The sequence below is a fragment of the Lactuca serriola genome, chromosome 1 (assembly GCF_051521515.1).
Source record: "Lactuca serriola cultivar US96UC23 chromosome 1, Lser_US96UC23_V15, whole genome shotgun sequence".
Taxonomy (NCBI): Eukaryota; Viridiplantae; Streptophyta; class Magnoliopsida; order Asterales; family Asteraceae; genus Lactuca; species Lactuca serriola.
This window is the reverse complement of record NC_136408.1, coordinates 90,472,160-90,478,401: the sequence shown is the minus strand read 5'-3', so window position 1 is coordinate 90,478,401 and position 6,242 is coordinate 90,472,160. Positions and strand designations below refer to the sequence as shown.

Sequence of the window (6,242 nt, the reverse complement as noted above, 5' to 3'; positions counted from 1 at the left end):
AGCGTCACCAAAATAATATAAATGGGTCAAAAAGTTAATCTAGGGATTGCATGCATATATGTGCAAGTGAGGAGATAGAAGAAATGAAACTTTGAACCAAAGATCTAAGGGGAAAGCCAACAGATGTTGCATTCATTCAGCAAAAAGAAAATGTTAATGTTGTCTTTTTTTAAGAAATATTTTAAAAAATATATAATATCCTTGCAATTAAACACTAATTATTCAATTTTAAATTAATTAGATGCCAACACAACGTACATTAATTGCTTTCACTTTATATCTCGACACAAATAAATAACACACATTCATGCAAATTTATTTCATCAGGAGAGCCTTCGATATATCATTGCTATATAAACACACCCTAACCCCATCAAATGGAATATCAACCCTCCTAAAATCTCTTTTAAGAAAAAAAAATGGTGTCATCAAAAGTGCAAAAATTCATTTACGACATCAGAATCTCTACAGTCTCCCCCAGATATATCTGGGAACGGTGCATTTCAAGAGCTATCTACCATGGATCTAGCCATGAAGCTTCACTACATTCATCTTCTTTTCTATTTCAAAGCACCAGCATTTGCTGGCTCGACTATCTTGGACATCAAGGAAACCATGTCTCAATGGTTAAACCATGCTTATATCACATGTGGTCGGTTTATGAGAACAGACTCAGGTCGACCTTCTATCAAATGCAATGATTGTGGGGTAGGGGCAATTGAGTCACACACTTCTTGATCCTAACCATGTTGTTGGTCTTGATCTAGCCTTCTCTTCATTTGTTATGATACAGGTTTGTTTGTTAATCGTTTTTTTTTTATCTTATAATAATATGGGACAACCAAACCATACGTCTATTTCCTTTCCCAATGTTATTTCACTATAGTGAAATGCATTCATTTGAATCGAAGAAGCTTCTATATCAATAATATTAAATGGACTTTTAAAATTTTAACAAAGAAACAAATACTACCAGCTTAATAAAAATACAAATCCCAGTTACTTTAGCCTATAATAAGATGATAAGCATATGCAATTTCACGTGTTAGTATATGTCCAATACCTTGCGGTGATCTTATATTTTATGTAAATTAATAGCTAATGACTAACCGTTTTTCCTATATCTTTGTATTAATTGTCTTAAGAAAAAATTAAACATGATCCACCTACAAAATATCAATATCGATATTTATCATGTAATTTTTTCCCTATAGATGCTTCTTCGGTTGTAGGTTTCATAACCCTATGGGCTTAAGTCATTGCAGGTCATCACCCGACCCAACCACGAACCCATGCCCACAATATCCAAAGCCCAAATATTAGCTCCGATATACTTTCCATAAATCGGGTTGGTCCAACTGGGGATAGTTGGTGTACTACAAGTAATTCCAAAATGGAAACTTTCTCCTTTTATATCTCGATCTCCAAGTTAACTAAGTTGCAAGCGAATATATGTAAAGAGAAAGCTCACCCACAAATTCCTTTGTTTGAAACTATTTGTGCTGTAATTTGGAAGTCTTTGGAAAAAATTAGTCATGACTCAGGGTTGGAGACGGTGACATGGTATGCAAAAGTGACTTGAGAAACCGCAATAAAGAAATTATCAAAAACAAAAGTCAAACCATTTGTGTTGTTAAAACAGATCTTCCTATAGTCGAATGTAACCTGATGATGCAATTAGGGTCGTTGATGATGGATCAAGTTGGAATGAAGATTGAAAAAGCAATGGAGAGCGATGACACGCTTCAAGATTTACTCATTTGTGGAGCAAATTTGACTTTTCTGGATTTCAGTGATGTCACGTTCTATGAGATGGAAGTGAAAGGACAAAAACCAGTTTACGTAAATTGTGATATTGATAATATTGATGACAAATGTGTTGTTTTGGTTCTCCCTGCACCAAAGGGATGTTCTGCTGGAATGATAGTAAGGGTACCATTACCAAATAATAAAATGATCGAGCTTAAATCAATACTTAAGGAAGATTGGTGTATTGTATAAATACATCTACGGTTGGATGCATTTGCCTAAATTATGTTCTCAATAATGATTAAATCATATACCTATTGGAGGAGAAGTCTACGTATTACGTGTATTACATGTGTATTTTTTTTATTATTATATATTTCCCATAATAATAGTAATAGATATTGGAGGGGACGTCTGTGTATTACGACTACAATTTTTAAGTATTATATGTTGCTTATAATAATAATACATGTGTTGTCTTATAAATTATTGTTTATGCATCTTGGACATTAAAAAAACAATGTTCAATTTCTTAAATTAATCATGGCTATATTCTATGTTGTTGGTGAGAGAGGGGCGGATTAGGTTGGTTATTCATCAAATGTACTGATAATGGTGTACAAGTTGTTGAGGATAGGTGTCGTCTAAATTTTCTAATGCGATTTGAGGTTTCCAAAAAAAAAAATTTTAAAATCTAAATCTAAATTTTCTATTGCGGTTCAAATAAAATATAAACCTCAATAAATGTTTCGAATTTAAAGATCTTTTGGGACATAAAACTTTAACTTCTTGTTTCTAACAACGTTTTCTCCATATCTTACTATTGTTTATGTTGTGCAACTTCCTTCCCTTTTCTTATTACCAAAGGACTTTTGCTAATTAAATAAATTAGCTACTTATTTAGTGTTTGCTTACCTCTATTCTCATAATTTCTTTTATGTGATGATTTTTTACATTTTTATTATGGAGGAACAACAAAAACTCAGCAAATCCGCCTCTAAAACAGAGAAAACAAGGTGAACATGAAAACTGGATACCAATCTTTGCAACCTACAATGCTGGAACCGGAACCGACAATTAGGAGCCAAACAAAATCACTTCTGGTTCTTACACTTTTAACCATTAACCGCCTCGATATAACTATAAGTTTGTTTAATAACTTTTTTGTTGGTCCTTAAGGAAATATATCAACAAAAATGTAGAAAAATTATTGGATAATGTTTAGGTCTTTTTTTCAGATTTGAAGACATTTATACATTATCATTTTATTAATTTGGCCAATTAATTATATTATGTAGTGAATTAACTCTTATCAGTTTAGCCACAAAAAATATCAACATATTGCCGAATGATTTGCTAAAGCCAAATGACAAGATTACCCTTACCCACCTTTTAGGTGTACTTCCATCAAAAACTACATCCTGAATCAATTTAGCTTTATTTATTTTTATGTTTTTTCTATTTATTTGTTTTAGATTTTGTATTTCATTTGTGACTAATACTATTGTATCTTTTAAAGGATGGATAGATGGAGGAGCATCATTCGAGCCTGTAAGTGGAGGGGGAAGGTGGAATACAGGAGGCCAAGCTCCTGAAAGGTCATTTTCATTCTCAATCTTTATGATAACATGTTGTTCATGTAGAAGTTACTTGCTAATATACTTTCTGTTTTAGCGTTTGAATGCAATGTTGGTTATTTTGGTTTATGATATATGATTTCCATTGCCAGAATTTGTCAAAATGTATTGCATTTTAATTCTATTTTAGTTAAAGAGAGATTCGTTGATGGTTTTTTTTTCCTTATTTATTTATTTATTTATTTATTTACAGATCAGTTAAAGAGGGAAGGAATGAGCAACTCAAACTATAAACAAATAGTTGATCAAATAACATTTACAAAGAACAAATAACGGAAAAAATTGCCGCATTCGACCCCGCAACGCGGGGTTCCCCACCTAGTTCTACTGGGGACTCGCCATCCACATTTGGCTTTGGATAAGAGGGCAGAAAATTGTTTCAACCTTTGTGTGCTTCTATATCTTGATTACTAAAGTAGTTACTATAAATAGACCATGACATTGATGAGTGTTTGTTTGTATGTTTGTTTTGTGTTATTTGGTAGGCAGAGCTACTGTGTTTGGATCAATCATACCAAGAGAGTTTGAGACTATTAGCAGAGACAAATGCGGTTGTCGAAATGCACAATCATGGTGGTTGTATCATGGATTTCACATCCCTCAATATCGCATTGGTTAGTGCTTTCTGAATTTAACATAGGCTTTCTGTTTTGTCTATTCATAGACATTGATTTAAATGCTATTGAATTGTAAATTCTCTGCGCTTCAAATATTTATTTCAATCGATAAAAAAACCGAGGAAGGGAGATTTGGTATGCGACTTTATGCATCTCAATCGGTTGGCTAGATACCATTGAAGCTAAACACTTGACAAATCTTTTCACCGGTATTAAAGTTACATTTTTTATTTTTGAGTCTAGATGATTTTAATAATCGCAAGATTATCTATGCTGGCATCAATCAATCCATTATTTCAATATGATAAGTAGTAGATAATCTTTTTAAATTTTGTAGATGTTGTTGGATGGATTGTGCTATGAACTGACCCAATGTTAAGCACACAAACCCAACAAATCAATCAAAACATTAGAGAAAACATATTGTAATCTCACTCAATATTAATAACATTCAAATGATGAAGAACAAAAGATAAAATGACATTTTTGTAACAAAAATATGATACTCTCCTCTCCACTATCACCATATCTTATAGGCTAAAACCTATAACAGAAAATAACCCTAAAATGCCCAAAATACCCTTCCACTATCAAAGATGCTCTTTATTTTACTGGGTTTCCCTTAATTCTCTTTTTTATAATATGGGACTAAACCTGGTGTGTAGCAGATAGATAGTAGTTGGGTAGGCTAACTTGTCACTGTTTGCTTCTAGGAGACTTGTCATGGCCATTAAAGAAAACTAATAAAGCTGGTAAGAATGGTTTTAAAGATGTAAACTTGGTGGTGGAGGGTGGTGTCATTGAGGGTATTCGTGAGAATTCCATAAAATGCACTGATTTAAAAGGTCATCTCGATTACATATCTGGATTAGTTGTTGGAGGTATGTATTTGGCATTTTTAAATACCATGAAAATGTGGTTTAGTATTTAATGTTTAGTGGAGATGATTTGGTTTAAATTTTTTGTAGGGGGTTTCTTTTCAGCTCTTCATTTGATAAAACAGTCAATGTACGGTATCTCCAGGTATGCATCATCAAATCATCATGATTACATTTACATACATGGAAATGAATTGAAATGATGGATTAATGAAATACACAACACAGGATCTTAATCATGTACAAACATTCAAGGGTCATGAACATAAGGTAATGGCTATAGTTTATGTGAATAGAGAAGCTCCAATTTGCATTAGTGTTGATAATGGAGGTGAGATTTTCATCTGGGCCATTAAAGTTCCATTTAAGGAGAATGCTTTCAAAAGACTGAATGAGGAAAAAGATTGGCACTACAATGGTATTCATGTCTTGGCTGTTTCTAAAGCTGGATATTTTTATACAGGCAGTGGGGACAAGTCAATAAAAGCCTAGTCAATGTCGTTACTGGAGCCTATATCACCAAAAGAGTTTTAAAGTGGAGTTAAGAAGCAATCCAGACCATTGACATGTTTGATCAGGTATATATATATATATATATATATATATATATATATAGATTCTCTTATGTAGTTTTAATGCCATGTTTATAATAAATAAAATGAAAGTAGATTGCTATATATATTATGGATAAAAGAGTAAAAGTAGGTTAGTATTTGCGGGTTTACGAAACAATGAAAGATGCTCTTCAAGCTGATTGTACATGTTATGCACCAAGCATAGAGATTATCGGTGTTTGTGTCACAAAGCTTAGAATCTCAGAAAGTGTAAGGAGAAACTTTGAGCAGATGGAAGAAGAAAGCACCAAGGTGGGTTTGGAGTAAAACTGTTGTTGTTGGTGGTGGTGGTGGTTTAATGAAAAAAGATGTTTGAGGAAAATTTGGAAGATTCTATCTTGTGAGTACTTTCAGATGTTGGATCATTCAAATGACTAAACTCTACAATAAACAATGATGCCACGGCCAATCCCGCAAAGTGGGATTCTTCCTTAGTTATTATTAAATATGTATTATTATTATTATACCAAGTATTATTATTATTATTAAATACGTATTATACCACACCGGTTGTTTGTATGGGTATATATGTATGTGTATGTGTTTGTCTATGTGCATGTATGTATATGTATATGTGTATATGTATGCTTATGTATGTGTATGAATGAGTATGTGCATGTGTGTATTTGTGAATGTATGTATATGTGTGTGTGAATGTGTATGTGTATGTCTATGTATATATGTATGTGTATTTCTATGTCTATGTATATATGTTAATACGTATGTATGTATCAAAAATCACAAGTA

The 6,242-nt window shown here is 32.5% G+C and overlaps 1 pseudogene; it reads left to right on the top strand.

The window, feature by feature from the left end:
• Positions 1-419: 419 nt before the first annotated feature.
• Positions 420-2,148, top strand: LOC145058776 (protein ECERIFERUM 26-like; annotated as a pseudogene).
• The last annotated feature ends 4,094 nt before the right edge of the window (positions 2,149-6,242 follow it).